The sequence below is a fragment of the Poromitra crassiceps genome, assembly GCF_964638095.1.
Source record: "Poromitra crassiceps genome assembly, chromosome: 10".
Classification (NCBI taxonomy): Eukaryota; Metazoa; Chordata; class Actinopteri; order Beryciformes; family Melamphaidae; genus Poromitra; species Poromitra crassiceps.
This window is the reverse complement of record NC_139631.1, coordinates 5975402-5982266: the sequence shown is the minus strand read 5'-3', so window position 1 is coordinate 5982266 and position 6865 is coordinate 5975402.

Below are 6865 nucleotides of genomic sequence, written 5' to 3'. Positions count from 1 at the left end.
TGTCAGTGTGTCTGTCAGTGTGTCAGTATGTCCACTATAATTCCAGCAGTGTCCGTGTGTCTGTTTGTCTGTTACTATAATCAGGGCAATCACCTAATTAAAAAATCCAGCTCTGTTAGGTCACCCGTAGGTGACCTAACCTGTGTGTGTGTGTGTGTGTGTGTGTGTGTGTGTGTGTGTGTGTGTGTGTGTGTGTGTGTGTGTGTGTGAGAGTGAGTGAGTGAGTGAGTGAGTGAGTGAGAGAAAATGAGAGAGGTTATAATGTAGGTGCATGAGAGAGAGAGAGAGCATGTGTTTGCTTCTATGTGTGTGTATGCGAGTGTGTCCAGCACTCCTCCCTTTCCTCTAACTCATACTTTCCAGGGTGACACCCCGAGGTGCCCAGCAGGGGTCCTGACAGTCAAATCATCTGCCCCCACCCCCACCCCCCAAACCTGGGCATTATGGGCTAATGGTAACCAGACCTCTCTCTCTCTCTCTCTCTCTCTCACCCCTTCACCTCCCCCCTGCATTCTCTCTATATCACTTCTGTCACTTCTTCACTTCCTCTACTCTTCTTTCTATCTCAATTCTCAATTGCACGCTCCATCCAACCCGCTCTCATTGCCAACCTGTCCTATGTTGATGTTTTATCAGGACCCTTCTTGCCCTTTGACCCTTGTCCTTTCTCATCAGAAATGGACGTTGCAGCAGAGGAACGCAGGTCGCAGGCGCCTGAGGGTGAAGGGGCGGGATTGGCAGACCTGTAGCGTCCCCGTCTTGCAAGCGAGAGAGAGAGAGAGCGCCTGTTTGACTCCCGAGCGAGCGAGGCACGTGTTCGCGTCTTCGCTGTTTCGCTTTTAATCCTAACCATAACCCTAAAGGTCTTTACACACACAGTCCGATTGTTTTCGTATGCGTGTTTTTTAATCCGTCATCTGAAAACACAGACGGGTCCCAGCTCGCAAAAATCTATTGACTGATGCGAAAAACGCATAAAATCCAACCTCGTCCGAAAACTTAAATGACGGACGTAATTGTCGGACTCGGTGTGTCAATGATGATTGACACAAATGAGGTCGTATTCTTTTTTTTTTTCGTGCGCCAATTTCGGACGAAAATACGGACATGGTGTGCAAAAGCTTTAACCGTAACATAGGAGGTGATGGCAATGAGAATGCGTTGGTCCATCCCGCTCCCTCTCACAAAATAGGCTCACAACAACCTACAAACAATGGGTTCAAATACAGCCAACCTCACAGGCACATCCTCCCTGTTAAGCTTCTGGAATACTCTTTGCGCCCAGCCAAGCGCATAGGGCGCGCGGCAAATATGACGTCATCGCACGGGGCGTGTCGGGGGGCGAGGCCTGAGCGCAGCGCGGCGCGTCCATGGAGATTTTTATATCAGCGCGTCGGGTTTTGCTGCCTGTGCCTGTGAGATCTCCGTGGTAGGCTATCAGCGGATATCTGCTGTGATTGAGTCCTCACCGTCGTAAAGTCGCCTTCAAAGCATGAAGTTAGATTATAACGAACTAGTGTGGCTTAGCCTTCCCAAATGTTGAGGGTCGTTTTTTAGAATTTAATATATAGAATTGGGAACGTTACATTCAATTCCATTCAGACTGCCTGGCACTGATCGCCGCCATTTCTGGAGCACTCATTATGTTCTGTTTTGGCCCGTGCAGAGTGCACGCGCCCTCCGTGGAGCCCCGCCTCCAGCGTGTGCGCAAAGAGTATGCCAGAAGCTTTACAGAGCCTTCATCCTCCCTGTTCCAGAGCCTTCATCCTCCCTGTTCCAGAGCCTTCATCCTCCCTGTTACAGAGCCTTCATCCTCCCTGTTACAGAGCCTTCATCCTCCCTGTTCCAGAGCCTTCATCCTCCCTGTTACAGAGCCTTCATCCTCCCTGTTCCAGAGCCTTCATCCTCCCTGTTACAGAGCCTTCATCCTCCCTGTTCCAGAGCCTTCATCCTCCCTGTTACAGAGCCTTCATCCTCCCTGTTACAGAGCCTTCATCCTCCGTGTTACAGAGCCTTCATCCTCCCTGTTACAGAGCCTTCATCCTCCCTGTTACAGAGCCTTCATCCTCCGTGTTACAGAGCCTTCATCCTCCCTGTTACAGAGGCTTCATCCTCCCTGTTACAGAGCCTTCATCCTCCCTGTTACAGAGGCTTCATCCTCCCTGTTACAGAGCCTTCATCCTCCCTGTTACAGAGCCTTCATCCTCCCTGTTACAGAGCCTTCATCCTCCGTGTTACAGAGCCTTCATCCTCCGTGTTACAGAGCCTTTATCCTCCGTGTTACAGAGCCTTCATCCTCCGTGTTACAGAGCCTTCATCCTCCGTGTTACAGAGGCTTCATCCTCCCTGTTACAGAGCCTTCATCCTCCCTGTTACAGAGCCTTCATCCTCCCTGTTACAGAGGCTTCATCCTCCCTGTTACAGAGCCTTCATCCTCCCTGTTACAGAGTCTTCATCCTCCCTGTTACAGAGCCTTCATCCTCCCTGTTACAGAGCCTTCATCCTCCCTGTTACAGAGCCTTCATCCTCCGTGTTACAGAGCCTTCATCCTCCCTGTTACAGAGCCTTCATCCTCCGTGTTACAGAGCCTTCATCCTCCCTGTTACAGAGCCTTCATCCTCCGTGTTACAGAGCCTTCATCCTCCGTGTTACAGAGCCTTCACCGTTTGATTCCTGCACTACATACTGTATATCACATATCCACTTGTTCATGTTCCCAAACCCTCTGACTGCACCGCACAAACTGCCCTGAGTCTGACGCTGGACTGTAGCTGCCTCCACAGGTTGGCCGACCTGCCCGGGAGCGTTGTCCCACGGGATTTCTTTCGCCCGTTTGAAACCCGAGGTCGCCCCCGAAGCGCGCTGACGTCCCTAAACCTCCCCAAACACTTTGTCGTCTAGCCTTACCAGCGCTTAAGCGGGCCTAAGTCCACACAGGCCCAGCAAGGTAATCCACCAGGAGACTGACGTGAGACGGCCTGAAATGGAGAGGGCTAGACTCGATGTGGACCATGCACACAGACGCACACACACACACAGACAGACACGTGCGCACACACACACACACACACACACACACACACACACGCATAGACACACACATTCATGCGCACATGTATGTGTAAGGGTGGTGGTGAAGCAGGCAGAGGCGTGTGTTATCCTACACTTTAGTAGCTGAGACTCAGGCGAGCAGGAGAACGGCGGAGAGGCCAACTGAATTGGCTCAGCTCTGGGTTTGTATGCCAAGGAGATGTTGAGATTTGAGATTAGACTATGTGTAGGCCTACGTCTGTGTGTGTGTGTGTGTGTGTGTGTGTGTGTGTGTGTGTGTGTGTGTGTGTGTGTGTGTGTGTGTGTGTGTGTGTGTGTGTGTGTGTGTGTGTGTATGTGTATGTGTGTGTGAGAGCGAGAGAGAGAGGCTGCCAGTCCATCACAGTTCTGATGCTGCCCTCAGGTCGTAAATATGAGCTTTATTAATTATTATTAAATAATAATAATATTATTTTAAATAAACAAACAAACAAACAAACAAACAAATCAATAAATAAATAAATACAATTTGTGATTTTTCTTTTGGTCTTTTCCAGTTGCCTTCCTCTGAGTGGGGCAGAGATACGTTATCATTGATGTCTACTGTGCACATGCTAAGACTGTCCGTATGCAGACAAAGCAGTGAAGTAGATGAAAACATGCACATCCATGGACCGAGACTTCGGGTAGGTGCAAAGCAGTGAACACCACTGGAAAACGAACTGAAATGGAAATCAAATTTCAAAATAAAACAAAAACTGACAAAAACTGTGAAACTTGAATTACTCTGTCTTGTAACTCCTGTTAGCTTTCTTTTACCCACACTGACCTCTGGACTGGAGCAGTGTTGTGTATCAGCCTCTGTTTGTCTGCGCGTGCGTGCATGCGTGCGTGCGTGCGTGTGTGTGTGTGTGTGTGTGTGGTTCCCTGGTGGGCAGCTGGTTGTTGTAGCACAATCAGCCCTGCTGGAGAGGGGAAGAAGTCTCCTCTCAACCAGAAGCCTTCCTGCAGATCTGTTACATTGCAGCTCCTCCAGTAGCCCTCCCCCCCCCCCCCCCCCCCCCCCCCCCCCCCCCCCCCCCCCCCCCCCCACACACACACACAGGTCAAACTGTGTCCACAAGCTCGTGGGTAAACAACAGGGACTGTGACTGGACACATGCTGGCGAGCGCTGGGCATCGCAGTGGGACAGGGGGCCACAAATCACTGCCAATTGCCTTCACTTTGATTCCCTCTTGGTCCCTTAGTAGTACTTAGTAGTACTAACTACCTTAGTAGGTGGTGTTTATTAGGGGTTCCAGCCCCCGATGGGCGAGGCCGCGCAGCAGGCTCGTGGCTAGTAGCACCACATTGTAATATTGAATGTTGAATATATATGTATTTTTATTGTTTGTTTTTTCTCTCTCTCTCTTTTCCTGTGTCCGCCTGTTCGTCTGTCCTGTTTGTGCATTGTTAAAAAAAAATGAAAATAAAATATTGGGGGGGGGGGGGGGGGGGGGGGGAGCTAGACCTGCAATCTTTTTCAGAAAAATAAGTTCTAGGAATTCTATATGTGAGAGTGACTAATTCTGCCTTAAAAAATTCTGCATTAAAATGAGAGACCCCTAAAATGCCTCCATTTTGAAATGTCTGAAAATTTGGAACAGAAAAAAAAGAGCTATAAAAGCTATCCTTCATTCATAAGCCAATTCCAAGTCCTATAGAAATACAGCACCTTAACTCTGTGAAAAACTGAATTAACACTGAACATTTGCAGATTCAGGTTTACACTCAATATAGCCATTGGGTTTGCCGAAAGCAGAATAAAGACGTATTAAAGCGCCTCGGGGTCGGCTTGGACTTTTGTCTTCTTTAGGTAGAAGATACATTTCCATCTGACACATGTGTCCCTCAACCCTGCATAAAAGAAAAGGTGTAAGTCAATGTGCATGACCCTGCATAAACACTTGCCATAAAAGTTAACACAGAGGATTTGAAGTGCTCCAGCTCCTTGATGTGGTCTCACTGATGATGACCTACCCAGATCTCCTCCTCCTTCTGCAGAGAGGCCAGCTGCTCCTCTACGGCTACTTCAAATCATCAAACCCCGGCAAGTATGACGCAGCTATTTCCGTGCGAGCGGAGTTACAATAGCGAGAGGAATGCTCGCAAAGCCATGGAGGAGGAAAAAAAAGAACCAAAAGGGGGATCTGGAATCTAGATTGAGTCATATAAAAGCTGGTGCATTAATCTCTGCTGGAGGTTTTCCTCTTGTGTCCTGGAACTCTTCCACAGGGCGGCGGGCGGGCGGGCGGGCGGGCGGGCGGGCGGGCTGCTGACCTCTGCGTCTGCGTGACCGCAGCTTTAATGAGCGGCCTCGACCCTTCGCCGCCGCCTCTCATTGGCTCCCTCGGTAAGAGCGAGGAGTCGGACTCTATATCTATATATCTATAAAGGATGTAGGGTGATGTGATCTACTGAACTAATCTTGTTCTTGGATACACAAGCTCCCGAAGTTTAGAATAAATCAGAAGAGATCCCCCCCCCCACCTCCCGCTCTCTGTTTTTGATCCTCTATTTTCGTTCCAAGATCCCACATGTGCTCGATATATCACTTTAGACTGTATCACCTTCTCCCTTTGTTTATCATCTCCTAGGATAACCATGTGGAATCCCCATCTTCTCCCCTTTCCCTTGTCTCCGGGATTTCCAAACGTATTTTACAAGCGACCAGTTACTGAGTCTAATGGTTTGCAGCAGCGGAGCTGGTAGCGCACATGATATCTTGAATGTAGCAATCAAAGAGGCATGCAAGATCTTGGTATTTCCGCTGGCTTACAGATGTGCTGGGGAGGACGAGTCCAGCTCCAGAAGCTGTAATCTCAGTTAAAGAAAGGAAAACTTCAAACAAGCAAAACATCTTATTGCCATGTGTCACTATTACAGACAAACACTCAAAGGGAACGAGTTGTATCAGTGGCAATCTGGGAACCCAGAGTCTATTTTTATTTGAAACACAGACTCTGGGACAGCCCTACCTTTTTTCCCGGCTTCCTGTACAGCGCGCCTCTCCTGCCACTGTCACTTCCTTTTCCGTGTCCGTGCTCCACTGTTTACAGTCTAAATAGCAACTTTGCACCGCGACTTTCCAGTAATTTTCCACTGGTGTTGCAAGACGAGTTGACGTCTTCTATGCAGTGTAACGTTATTAGCAAATAGCCGAAATGGACGCGGAAAAGGAAGTAACGGTGGCTTTTCCGTCACTTCCGCTTTCCTATTCCGCATCCGTTTCGGCTATTCGCTAACAACGTTAACGCATAAACACACTGCATAGAAGATGCCAACTCGTCTTGCAACAACAGCGGAAAATTACTGGAAAGTCACGGTGCAAGTTGCTATTTAGACTGTAAAGAGTGGAGCACGGACGCGGGAAAAGGAAGTGATGGTGGCAGGAGAGGCGCGCTGTACAGGAAGCTGGGAAAAAGGTAGTCCTGTCCCAGAGTCTATTTTTCAAATAGAAATAGACTCTGGGTTCCTAGATTGCATCAGCGGTGTTTACTGTGCATCTAAGCTTCAATAGCTTCGTTTGTTGGCTGTGTGATGCCAAATAAAGTAGCCTTACAGGTAACGAGCAACTGATTAGCAAAATGCTAATGTATCATGAACAAATAAATAGGCCTACATGTGCAGCATATTTGCTTGATATTATTCTGTGTTGATTTCTTTCTTCCTTGTGGTTCTAATCTACACTGTCAGACACGTCATACGCTGAGTTACAACCTTGGCAAAGTGAGTGAGTAGAGCGGTGAAAGAGAGTCCATTATTATTATCAAAGCATGCGGCACCTCCAAATGG